At 40.9% G+C, this 13722-nt stretch overlaps 1 protein-coding gene across 19 annotated transcripts in view; it reads right to left on the bottom strand.

The window, feature by feature from the left end:
- Znf438 (zinc finger protein 438) overlaps positions 1 to 13722 on the bottom strand; it is a 138486-nt gene that overhangs the window by 4325 nt on the left and 120439 nt on the right. The window lies entirely within an intron of this gene.

The following is a 13722-nucleotide window of genomic DNA, read 5'->3' as shown; positions in this document are numbered from 1 at the left end:
CAACATAATTCTCCCATTAGAATGGCAACCATTAAAAAGAACTTCAGAGAGCTGAGACTCTGTTCTTCTGGTCCCTGTGCTCTGTAAGTTCTTCATCCAGTCTCTATCTTACCCAATTTTGACTCATCTTCACAAGTCAGAGCAATCTCACTTTTCTTCTCTGGAACATTCTACTGTGATTTTTGTTTCCTATATATGGCTTGCTCTCCCAGATGCTAAGCTTTATGAAGGTGAAACATACTAAGTTCATCTCTTATCACCCACTGCATCTCTGATCTGAAACAAATGCTGTTTTGCATCAACTGGCATCACTCTGGTTTAGGCTGTACCATTTGGTGTTAGCAGCGCAGTTTGCTTTGCAAAGTGATGAATTCCAGACTGAAGGTGGCTTTGATGCTGTTCCCTGTGTGGCTTGTGAAATTTCTTCTCACACCTTTGAAACTGTTTATGTATGTTTTTGCAATTAAATCATCAGCATTAAAAAAAACCTGATATGACACTTTAAAAAATGTTAATCATAACCAAGAGACACAGGATGATAAAGGTATACAGCTGAAGAGAAAACACATGAATCACACAGAAAGCACCTTCTAGGATACTAATAGGGACACTTTTAACTGATGGGATAACATTCTATTCACCCCAGATTTATTGGCTTGACCACAGAGCAATTACTACAACCATAAGAGAATAATTAAGGAAACATTTTGGTTCCCCATTCTGAGGACCGAATCATCCATTTTATTCCCCAAGGCCTCAAGGTCACAAGGCCTGGCGGTGGAGAAGTTTCTTATTTTTAAGTGCCTCATATTAATCAAGCTTGATGTAGGCTCACATGTACTAGCCGCATACCCTAATCTAGGAACTGGGCATTGCAAGCCCATAATCCCCTTTCTGAAAGATGTGGGGGTCACAGGAGGGTTGGAGTTTACACTTTCATATTTTAGAAAAGTAGTAAGATAGAAACACAAACACCAAATGTTCCACACAACCCAGCAGAATCTGCAAGCCATCCATAATTAAACCTACCGCCACGGCTGCAGCAAAATACATTAGCACTCGCAACACAAAAGGCAAATGGAAGTTCTGAATGGTTTTATTTCAGTTCAAGGATTTGCCTCTGAATGACTTAGGTACTCAATTTTGAAGCTTTGTATAAAGGATTTTAGAAACATTTGTTTACAGGATACCAAGGACAGGAATGTGGGGAGCTAAAAAAAAAAATCCATTGAAATATAGAGTAAAAGCTGTAAAATCAGCCCTTATTGACTGCCCACAGCTAGTGAGCCAACCACAGCTGGACCAGAGAGTTGCCTGTTAACACTATGGTAATAAGCAAGACAGTAGGAATAATTTGAAAAATATGACAACTTACTTTAGAAAGTTCTTTAATATTTGGCTAAGAAAATGGATGTCAGGTGTGGTCACAAATACCTTTAATCCCAGTACTTGGGAAGCAGAAGCAGGCAAATCTCTGATTTCGAGGCCAGCCTGGTCTACAGAGCGAGGTTCCAGGACAGTCAGGGCTACATAGTGAAACCCTGTCTCGAGGGCGGGGGGAAGCATGCTAAGAAACACATACATGTTACTTGCATTAGAGTAAGGAGGACAGTCCACACGGTAGCTCAGTAGCTGCATTAGAGTGAGAAAAGCATTTCACACAATCACTGCTTTACAGAGAGGACAGTGCTGTGGTGGAAGATGTTGGAAAACATTTCACATCCTTCAAACCAGGAGGAGAGGTGGGGTAGTTGACCAGACATCAGAGGAAATGATAATGAGAACAGTGCATGCTCCTGGAGTTAAACTGAAAGTAGTCAGAGCAGCGAAAAAAAACTGCAAGAGACATACTCACCGAGGAAGGAGTATGAGAGGAAGAGAGGGACAAAAAGAGACACAGACACACGAGAGCTGACTCTCAAAGGCAGGACACAAAGATGTCAACCCTAAGATAAGCAATCAACAGTGAGAGCCAAGGTTTCCTGAAGGCGCCTAGAGACTGATGCAGTGAAGAGGATTCTTACTTTTTATGACTAGGTATTAGAAAGCAAGCTTCTGAAAGGTTGGGTTTTCAGGAATGAAACTTGATACCTGATGCCACCATACCAGGTGGGAATAAACAATGACACACTTAACTTGCTCCATTGCTTTCCACGTCTCTTCACAACATGGTGGAGACAAAATTACATGGGAAAAGTAGTGATTTCAGAGAAAAAAAAAGGAGGCTGTGAACTTCACAGATGTCTAGGAGACAGGCCTCTGAGTTTGTCTTGAAAGCTTTCTGAAGAAGCTCAAAAATGGGGCCGAGCCACACCGAGTGGGCTGGGGTGCTGACTTAAATGCAAAGGATGAATGAGTAAGCAGGCTGAGCATCAGCATCCATCTTGCTCTGCTTCCTGACTGTGGATGCAATATGACCTCAGCCATTGTTGACAGGTTTCTATCCCACCTGATCCTGTAGCCGTTCAGTCCCAAAGAAACACACAGAGGTCTATATTAATCATAAACTGGTTGGCCTGTTAGCTCAGGCTTCTTATTAACTCTTACATCCTACATTAACCCATAATTTTGTGTTAGCCACGTAGCTTTGTACCTTTATCAATGAGGCGTTTTCATCTTGCTTCCTCTGCATCTGGGTGATGACTGCAGACTGAGTCTTTCCTAGAATTCTCCTGTTCTGGTTGCCCTACCTATACTTCCTGCCTGGTCACCCCACCTATACTTCCTGCCTGGCTACTGGCAATCAGCACTTTATTAAATCAATACAACTGACAAATCTTTACAGGGTACAAGATCATTATCCCACAGCAAGTCATCTCATACACCCACCACTATTCTTTCCCTGGCATGTTATCCCCTCAAGCCTCAAGGCAACATAAACCCTCCTTCCTCCTCGCCCTGCCTTCAAGTTGCTTTTGCCAGGTATTTTGTCATGATAGTCAGAAGAGCAACTAACCAGAGGCCAGCTGTGGATGAGAACAAAGGCCATTCCTGGAGGTCCCCAGGTCTGCCCCAGCAAGGGAGTCTCTGATCATCAGAGTGAGCAGTGTGGGCAGCCTAGGTGATAGGCAAGTGGTAGCCGTGGAGCCCAATGCTGGGGATGAAAAATGTATCAGCTGACTCATGGTCACTGATCACAGCTATCACATCTGTGGGGTGAAGAACAAGCCTTACCAGCAATACTGAAATTAGGTATGCTGGCATGCATCTATCAGGAAGTGCATACAAAGATGAAGCTTCCTGTAAGTGTACTATGGTGTTTCATTGCTCAGAATCACTAAAGATAGGAACTGAAACCAGTGCATTAGTGTAAAAGTGAGGCAAGAGTGCAGAACCCCAAAATTGAAAGGAAGAAGACACACCAAACCCCAGGAACTACTTAAATGCCAATCAGGAAGCTAATGACAATCCAAACACAGTATTTTGTAGCCGTAAAGGAAGTGACAAATTGATACAGAATACTCTGAAGAGTTTTTATGGAAGAATATCCTGTCACTTAGACTATGAAGTCTGGGATTGCGCAAGTCAATCTATCCCAATACACAGTGGGGATAGCTATGGGAACAAGAAGTTGAGAATCAGCCACAACAGCAGCTTACCACTGCACTGCACTTAAAGACCTTTCACAGACAGCACAGTTTAAAGCCCCCCCCCCCCCCCCGCCACAACGCGAAATCCCAGACTTTAAAAACTGTGCACTGAGTAACAAGGGGGAGAAGACTCCACTGGCAATTATAATTTCTGGGAATCACACATATTAGCCATATAAGAATTAAAGAGACTCACAGGACCCTGACGTACTAAAATGGCCTTTTATTAACTAAAAGCATAAAAGGCTCACTCAGTAAAATTAATTTTACTCAGTTATTCAACTAGAGCACTTAATATTCGAATTTTAAGTATGGGCTGTTTTCAGTGTTTTAAGTATATTAGAAAGGCCACTTTGAAAAGTGACCTCTACAGCCAGTGAGAACTGACTGACTGCGGAACAAAGGGGAACAGCAAACGCTGAGCACTCTAAGGCCTGACAGCTACAGCAGGTGTTTTAATTGAGCCCTCATTTAACTCCTTTACAGATTAGGAAAAGTGAGGCCATGGAGAAAACAGGCCAATGGACTGGGTGACATGGCCTGACCTCCTCCTTTTGAAGGAACAACTTGCCTTGTCTTTATTCTCCTGCATCCCAATAAATCCTAAACTAGATTAGCATTCCGAAATTTTAAGAAGAAAAAGAGAAGATAAATTGAAGCTGAAATGGCGTGTCAAGTCTGTATTCCAGGAAATGAAACTTCTAGGAGGTTAATGACTAGAGCTAATTTTTGTAAAATTGAGCTGTGTGAAAGAAAAGAAAGCTAACTTGTAGAGCTGAGTTTGTCACTTGCTGCCATAGGATTACGACAAATCCAGACGGCTGGAGACATTTGTGTGAGAACGAGTAACGTGTCTTTCTTTTCCTCCTTCATCAGCAAGATGCTGGATGTGCTGGGCACTGCTCACACGTTAGTGGTAGGGAGTAACCAACAGTGGCTCAAGAGCTCTAGGTGCCAATGTCGATCATCACCATCAAATCCCTCTCAAACACTGCTGTACTCTCAGGAGACAAGCCCAAGGGGTGATGTGCTACATTGCTGGCTTCCAGAGCACAACTGCAGGTCCTGTTTGGTGGAAATAAGCACCCCCCCCCCCCCCGCTCTCTCCTCACTATGCTCTTGACTTGGAGAAAGTTCCATTACTCTACATGAAAATTGGGAGGGTACAGGCAGATAGACAAATATCCCTGTGTTCAAGTCCCTTGGACCCAGTCTTAGAATGAATGTGCTGCTAAATCAACTGGAAGTAACACAGTTTTAGAACTGTTCAGGTTTTAATTTTATTAGACTGAAAAAAAAAACAGTTTCAATTTTATTTGTTGGAATCTAGATTCTTCCTCCTTTTTCATTTGGCTTTGAAATTGTAAACTTCAGTAGAGGTTCAACCTGTTTTTCAAGATGGTCTCTGTTTAAAACAATTATGTTAAGATTGGGAAGAAATCAAAGATAAAAGCAATGATCTAAACACAAATGATCATAACTTCATTTTGTTGAAAAATATAATAAACACATGAGCAGTGTGTTCAACAGCATAAGTTTTGTTTGAAGGACTCAGGATGTCAAATACATTTTGAGCCCCTATACTTTCACACTATGCCTGCTGGAGTTATCATTACTTGGACCCACATTCAGGAAATTGGAGTTAACACACTGAAGCCTACTACCAGATGGAAATCTGAATCTGGTATGCTGAATCTCCCCAGCACACCTGCCCTGTATTGCTTGGCTGAGCTGAGCTTTCAGGTAATTCCCTCCTTTCCAATGACAACGCCCACAACCAGGAGGCTTTTCCACTTGGCATGGGCTAACATGTTGACTCATTGCCTCCCTTAGCAGGAAAGAGAATTCTCATTTTTTTGAGTAGCTGTGTTTCTTTATCAATACTGTTTCTTAAATATTATCCTGATACTAAGTAGTATTTTACTTGCCAGGTACTATGTAAAACACAAGTATGTAAAAAACAAGTATGGTGAGTGAGAAATGACTGTTATGAGCATTTTATAGATGAAGATTTCCAAGCTAGTAAATACTACTGTTGGCCTCTGGATGCTTTCCCACTTCTCCAGGGGCAGCTATGAACACCTTCACAACCTCGGTTAGAACGATAGAGGGGCTCGGGTTCTGTTAGATTTGGTGTCACCTACCTCTGTAATGCTCCTGAGTTTTGGCAAGTCACTCTATGCATGACTATTGTAACCTATAAAAAGGGCACAGTAATCTATAGCTACAAAGGTGCTGTCATGGTTAAATAAGAGAAATATCCCCTGGAGTGTCCAGGGTGGTTCCCAACACTCACTTGTTCAGCAGATACTCTTTTTCCTACCCAAAAGTAACCATGAAATTTCTGATATTTATTCTCAGTTGGGAAAAAAAGGACACAGAACTTAAATTCTATGTTATGGAATATCTATGAATTTTAACACCAGCATTTATTTTATGAGACAAAAACTGAAGAAAGGGACAAAAAATGATACGTGTTAGACTCTAAAAAAAACCTGCCTCTCATCGCGTCTGTGGCAGCGAGGCCTTGCCCAACATCTGAGCCATCCTGTCAGATTTTATTCCCAGTGGTCCTCCTCAGTTTGTCAGTTGACTAAGTGTTAATTGGATTAACAATTCAGTGTGAAGAGGAGTTAACATGTGCATTTTAAGGAGCTGTGCTGCAGGGACAGCCTCCTTGCTTTTGTTTCTACACAGTAGGTAAGAGAGCTACTGGCTTACCAAGTGTTCAAGGGCTTAGTTAAGGCTGATTTCCAGGCCACCACATAGCAAGGCCACTAGTGTGGTTTGGAATGCTCACTGGCCACCACATTTCTCTAGGACAGCAGAAGTGAAGACTATGGCCGGGGGTAGGGGAAACAGATTTTTCACACTGCTTATTTGCAGATTTTGTATTTTGCTAAGTAAGTAATTAAGAAATTAGCTCAATGGAGTAGGAGAGATGGCCCAGTGGGAACCAATATAATGCAGAAGAAGAAAACTCACTCTACAAAGCTGTCTTCTAACTAAAACACGTGTGCAGTGGCACTCATGCCAACACACATGCATTATGTGTGCCCATGAAAACACAATGGTAAATTAGAAAGTAATTTTAAGAAAGTTGGAGTATAGGAAGAAAAGTTGGGCCTCAAAAGGGAGCTGCAGAATGTGGGGGTCAGCCATGATAAGCTAAGTATGAACAGGTCACCCAAAGGAAGTTCTTTACTTCCAACCATTATCACCTGCCAGAGTAGAACTCGGCCATCGATAAATTTAATAAGAGGTCTGAATCTCTGTAGTTTATCCTAAAGCAATGCCTTGTTGCAGAAAGAACCACTAGCTGAGCTTACCTGACCACCCCCAAGAACAGACCATTCAAAGGAATGCCTGACATTCCAACTGCTGTAGATAGGATCACCAGCCCACAGGCTCAACAGGACACCCCTAGACAAATGTCAGCCAATCAGGGGTCCTGAACTTCAGAAATCCCTCACTCCCACCTTTACTACTATAAAAACCCAATTCAATTGAGCTCGGGCTCGCTGGTTATTCCAATACGTTGGACATGTGGAGAGACTAAGTTTGGAAACTTGATTAAAATAAAGGCTCTTTACTTTTACATATGGGACTTGGTTGGCTTTTGTGGGGACTTTGTGGATTTGGGCATAACACAGTCTACAAAACTGAGTGAGTTAGATGAGCACAAGACCATGAAGAAAGAAGAAACAAATGTTCTTTGTGAAGAAATTTAAAAGTTAATTACCTCAAATATTAATGGCCATAAAAGAAAATATTTACACAATGTGGTTCCTGAGACTCAAGTAACTATTTTTTTGTGGGAGCTAAAGCTCTTGTTCCAAATGAAAAGGAAACAAAGGGCTTTTTTTTTTTAAGTTGAAACACCTTTTAGTAATTTCCAATTTCTTCAAGTTTGAAGGTTCCCCTAGATGTTAGTTAAAACTCTTTTATTAGTTCTTATTTCTGGTAGAACTTTTATATAAGAACTTCAGATAAGAAACACTAAAAACCACGAGGGACATATTTTGTTATTAACTTATTTTTTGGCAGAAATAATATGTAGCGTGCACAGAAGCTTACTACTGCTGCACACCAGTCAAGCTGAGTGTTTCCCTAAGTCTGCAAAGGACTGGACAGTGTCGTGATTTAACAAAGTGCTAATAACCTTCCAGAGACTCTATGCAAGACAACTAGAGACTTCTAAATGTTTCCAGAACTGCTAATATTCTGAAATTCAGACCCTGCTAACTGAACCTCAACACTGTAGGACAGCAGACATCCTCCTGGCATCTTGTCATCTGTGACAAGCACCTGAACACATTGTCTTCCCGGGACATGGTGACATGTGCTAAAATGGGAACCATCTCCTTAGAGAGTGCAGAGTCCAGTACAGATGTCTGGACATGAAATCGGCCAATCAAAGTGGACATTTTTTTAAAAAAATATGTTTTATTTGTTTGCTTGCTTTAAAGATAGGGTTTCATGTAGTCTGAGCTGGCCTCAGGTTCTCACTACCATGTAGTGGAACAGCAGCCTGAACTCTTGATCCCAGAAGCTCCTATGCCCCTCAACCCAACTGGGCCCCACTTGTACTCTCTCCACAAGGGCTAAGATTACATCATCTTTTTCAGTTTTGTATTTCAATAGTAGTTACAGTGGTTAAGTATCTGTGATGATGCATAAGATAACATTTGATGAGAAAAACCTTTTCTTTAGTGGGTTAAAAATAAGGTTAAGGTTTCAACACCAGAAGGTGTATTTATATTTAGCAGGGATCTATGCAGAAGGTTGGGTGTTTCTTACTATCGGTCAAAACATCATAAAATAACTTAAGTGGTTAAAACTGCAACCTTTTAATACTGGTACTACAAAGATACTATTTTTTATTCTGCAGTTTCAAAAGAAAGTTTATACAGAGGGATCATTTTGGGGGATTATACATACTGCATTAAAAAATAAGGACTGGAGGTATGTGACTTAGTCTAAGTACTTGTCTGACATGCATGAAAGCCTGGCCTCAAACCACAGTACAGCATAAAGCAGAGACAGAGCGAGGATGGGAGGAGGAAAGGAGAAGACTATGTTTTATAGTATCGTCTTACAGACACTCTATCTTTGTTTCCGATTTAACTTCAACTCGGTGATTTATAACATTTTTTGTTGCATTTTTCCCTACGCCTCAGCTTTTATGCCAACAGTTTATGATTTATAAGTTCAAATGCACAATTTGGGCAGTTGTGGATCTGTCACAGGAAACGGAATCCCTCGGAACCACTTTACTGTTTTCTAATACTGGTTGTTAAGTTTTGCCTGTAGCTCTTCAGTCAAGGCACAGATTTCTTTAGCATGGGTATCTGCAACCCTAAGACTGTGCAGGCAATAAAGAAGACAATGGCATGCCAGCACAACTGACTAGCACAGAGAGAACTGTGCCTGGAATATTCTTTGGTGGGAGTGATCAGGCTGGCTGTGGTTCTTAACTACAACTTGTCACATTCAGGCTGTACTACCTGAATGCGCCCTAGATCAGATTCTTTGAGAGTTATTACAGGGAACAAAGTCTGGACGCAGACTTGAAAACCCTGGGCACGTTGGATTCCTTTTTCTTTGAATTCTGTCTGGCTTCTCCTCTATCCGCGTCTTTATTCTCCTTCGATGACAGTGACTAAATCACTAATGGCTGAAGTGAACATGTCTCATCTGCTGGTTGGGAACATGTGAGGGCTACTTGTCTCTACAGGAGATAGAATGATTATGAGGTCTTTCTGCATTCTCCTTGCCCTGTGGGCTTGTTTGTGTGTTTATGTGCATAGGCAGACATTCTGGTTCCATATAGAGCTTTATGGCTGGGTATCCATGGACATTATCAGCATATCATAGGTTAGTGCCATCTCTGTCTTCTTATGGCACCTGCCCCAAGTAGCCCACCATGTGTTCTTCACTCATATTGCCTGGAGCTGGAAAAATCTGCCCTCCATGAACAGTGGCCAATGTTAGAAGCTTGAAGGCTAGTCTTAAAAGCTCACCATAATCTATACCACTTGTTGTCCCTGGACTCCGCTTCTTCACTGGGGCTCACTCAAGAGTCTTCTGTCTTCCAGGGCACAGTTCCCATGCCTACTTTACACTCAGGGAGGCTGTCTCTTGCCAATGGTTGACAATGACATCATGGGAGAGGTAGTCATGCAAAAAATCATCCACCCTCCACTCCTTTTGTTGCTAAGTGTTCCTTCTGCTGTTAATTTATGCCCACAAGTTAACACCTCTTCTGTGACGGGGAGGAAGGGGATGGATGCTTTTACAGAGCTTCTGGTGTACACATCAGGCTTATAGCAAACTGTGCACATAGATATGCGTGTGAGTGTGCCATGGTATGTATGTAGGGGTGAGAGGGAGAATGTCAGGAGCTGGCTCTTGACTTCTATTTCATTGAAGCAGAGTCTCTTTTATTTTTTCTGACACTGGACTGTATACTCCAGGCTAGCTGGCTCAAAAGTTTCTGGCTGGTTCTTCTGCTTCCACTTCCCTTCTTGAGGGAAGAATGCTCAGATTAGATGCAAATCATTGCATCCAGCTTTCTAACTGGGCGCTGAAAACCGAATTCAGACTCCTGAGCTTGGCAGCCATCTTCCCCAGCCCAAGACAGCTGTATAAAGCAAGAAATTCCACAAAAGAAATTTCATGGTATTTAAAAAAGTACTGTGTTAGCCAGCCTTTTTGCTGCTGTTATCAAAAACAGCAGACAGGAAAAAACATAAGGAGGAATTATATTGGCTCCCAGTTTCGGAGGGTTCAACCCATGTTTTCTTGGTTCCATGTGCTTGGGATGAGCATCCTGGTGGTGTATGTGGTGGAGGAAGTTATCACTACAGTCAGGATGTAGAGTGAAGGAGGAATATTAGAAGGGGTCAGGGCAAGGTACAGCTCTAAATACCTACCACCACTACCCACTTCCTCCAATTAGGACTTACTTCCTACTTTTTGTCCCTGTTCAATAATGTCAAAAGATGCCACCATGAAGAGATTAATCCAAGGGTTATCTCAGAACTCTTATTGGTATTCTCTGGAAATACCTGTGCAGACACACCCAGAAGAAGTATGTTTTATTGACCCTAGGTATTTCTTAATCCAAGCAACTTCAAAGTGAAGATTAACCAACACAGGCATGAAGAACTTTTTAAAAATTGGTACTAGAGTCTTTTATAAAAGAACAATATAAATAACCCTGAAATTTTCTAATTCCACATTATTACTCTGTGAACTGGGGTCACTGAAGAACTCTAGGTGTAAGACAAGAAGTACAGGAAGGCAACTAGTTTTTCATGGGGAGCGTGGTAAACCTGAGCAACACCTGGTTATGTCCTAATCTGAGGAACTTCCTTTTTCAGGGAGTAGGGGAGTTCCTCAGAGACAAGAAAACAAAATGTATGTAAAACCGAGAACGGAGGTCTGTCTTTGGTTCTTCCATTTATTTCTAGCATGAATCTGGGCAGGACAATAATCCTCAATGTATTTGGACCTGAGTTTCCTCCCTGTAGCAAGTTGTGATTAGAGAGAATCAGTGTTTATCTACTCAGACCTGCAGACTGGAGGGTCCCAACACCATCTGACGCTAATATAGACCTCACAGGCAAAGGATATGTTGGGCCAAACTATCTGATCTGAAGCCATCTCCACCTGAAGTTGAGCAGTAACAGCATGCTGACCAAGCAGGCCTGTCTGTACTACTGTGTTCTCATAGGAGATAGAGAAGGCAGCTCTAGATTTTGGTTATCTTAAACCTTAATCCTTGAGTAAATGCCCCTTTATTACTTCATGTGATGGATGAAGCACTCGCCGCAGGAGATGGTTTTAGGAATGTGAAGCTGAGATAGCCGCTTTCCCCTCTATCTGATCGACATATGTTGAAAGAGCATAGATTTGGGTATGAGTGGAGCTTTATTTATAAAAGTACAACACTAAAAGTATTGGTTGATAGTGATAAAGGTAATTTTTCATGCAGCAATTGGAAATTTGGAAGGTGGAATTTCTGAACTTAGATGGTTTCTTACTTATGATAAGCATGGGTCATGGTAAATCCACTGTAAGTAAAAAACAAAACAACAACAAAAGCAAGCAAGCAAACAACAACAAAAGCAAAGCATAGCATCCACTATCCCTAACCTAGCAAACATGACAGCTTGGAGACAGCAAACTACAGAGTATTGGCCCTTTGTCCTTTGTCCTCCTGGCTGACTGCGAGTGTGTCTTGTTTCAATAGAAAGCACCATGAGTTTCAAATACAAAGTACACTGGCAGCCTGGGAGAAACTGAAACTCAAAACTTATGGACTGCACTGCTGTCCATTAGAGAGGACTCCAAAACAAGCTACCTCGGACCCAAAAGCGCGCACTCTCTCTCTCTATCTCTCTCTCTTGTTTTTTGAGACATTTTGAGACAGGGTTTCTTTGTGTATCCTTGGCTGTCCTGGAACTAGCTTTGTAAAGCAGGCTAGCCTCAAACTCACAGAGATCCATCTGCCTCTGCCTCTTAAATGCTAGGATTAAAGGCTTGTACTACCACCTCCCAGCATAGCCCAAAAACTTTTAATAGGAACCACTCACTGTTAAGTGGGGAGCCATATTTAAAGAGTGTATAATGATTTTATTTGGCAGTTTTTAAAAAATAACCAAGTTAATAAAAACATAAAAAAGTTTTCACATGAGATGGATAATGAATATGATTCTTAAACTATTACATAAGTATATGAAAGAGCCTCACACCTGGGGAACTGAAGTCTTCTAGGTGATGCTGCATAAAAAGACTCATACAAGTGCACGCTAACCCAAACTACTGCTACTATCTACAACTGAGTACACGATCCACAGACATGGTTTCACTGTTCACTTTACAACTAAACTCTTAACATGGAACCATTTGATAAATTTTTGTGTAGTATAAAAAATCCTTAGTTACCTGTAAAGGCCATTAAAGTAGTTTACCCCATTCAGCACACTATAAAGCTTAACTACTTCAGTATGAACAAAATCACAACAGATTAGATGCAGGATCAGATATAAGACTCAAAGCTGCCTCCAAGTACAGCAGAGGGCTCAGTCAGTAAAGTGTTTGCCATGCAAGCACGAAGAACTGGAAGCCTAGCATCAACATAACTGAACTAGAACTGAATAGAAGAGATGGGGAGCAGTGAGAGGGGACTCCTGAGCTCACTGGCCAGCCAACTTAACAAAATCAAACGAACTAGAGGTTCAGTGAGAGACCCTGTCTCAAAAACTATAGTGGAAAGCAATAGAAGAACAAGCCCACACTGATCTCTGGGCGCGCACGCGCGCGCATACACACACACACACACACACACACACACACACACGAGTTTTCAGAAATATTGCAAAAGATATATATTGGTTCTTATATTCTTGCAAAAGGTTTTATTTGGAAAATAAAGTCCATTTTATTAGACTGACTCATTTATGTTAAGATGTAATGAACTATTCTGAATTTATAAGTTCATAGTTTAGGCTTCTAATCATTAATATGAGAAGTATAAGAAGACACACCTACACAAATGCTCTGTAAAGTCTTCAATAACTTTTAAGAGCTCAAAGGTGTCCTGAAGCTTGAGAAATGCTTAAGTAGGCGACATATAGACTCTTTTGAGTTTCTATAAGCACGCGTATAGCGGACGGGTGATGAAGTCTAGAAGTGTTTGCCTTTTCAGTTAAGTTTTCATCCCCATCACCTTCGTTTCCTTAAGAATATGACAGAAAAATAGAAAAAGTTCTGACATTAACCAAAATTCCTCTAGACGAAATTTATCAGTAACTGGATTAAATATTAATTATTAAATTAAATATTAAAATTAAAATATCAGTAACTGGAAATGTTAGAACAGAATAAACAAAATGTTCAGCAAAAAAGCATTAACACGTAATTCTTCAGAAACTTATGTTACCTAATTTGAATGGATATTCAAGAATATCTCATAAATTGTTTCAATTTCATGATATTTATGTTTTCCCAAGTTTTAAAAAACATCACAAGATTGTGTTGATAATTTATACCCATTCAAAAAACAGAGCAGTCTCTAAAGAATTTTAAAAATAAATGTATTCAAAATCGTTTTAAATTAGTTAAT

The sequence above is a fragment of the Myodes glareolus genome, chromosome 14 (assembly GCF_982192425.1).
Source record: "Myodes glareolus chromosome 14, mMyoGla1.1, whole genome shotgun sequence".
Taxonomy (NCBI): Eukaryota; Metazoa; Chordata; class Mammalia; order Rodentia; family Cricetidae; genus Myodes; species Myodes glareolus.
The sequence above is the reverse complement of the archived record's forward strand: the minus strand, read 5'-3'. Positions and strand labels throughout refer to the sequence as shown.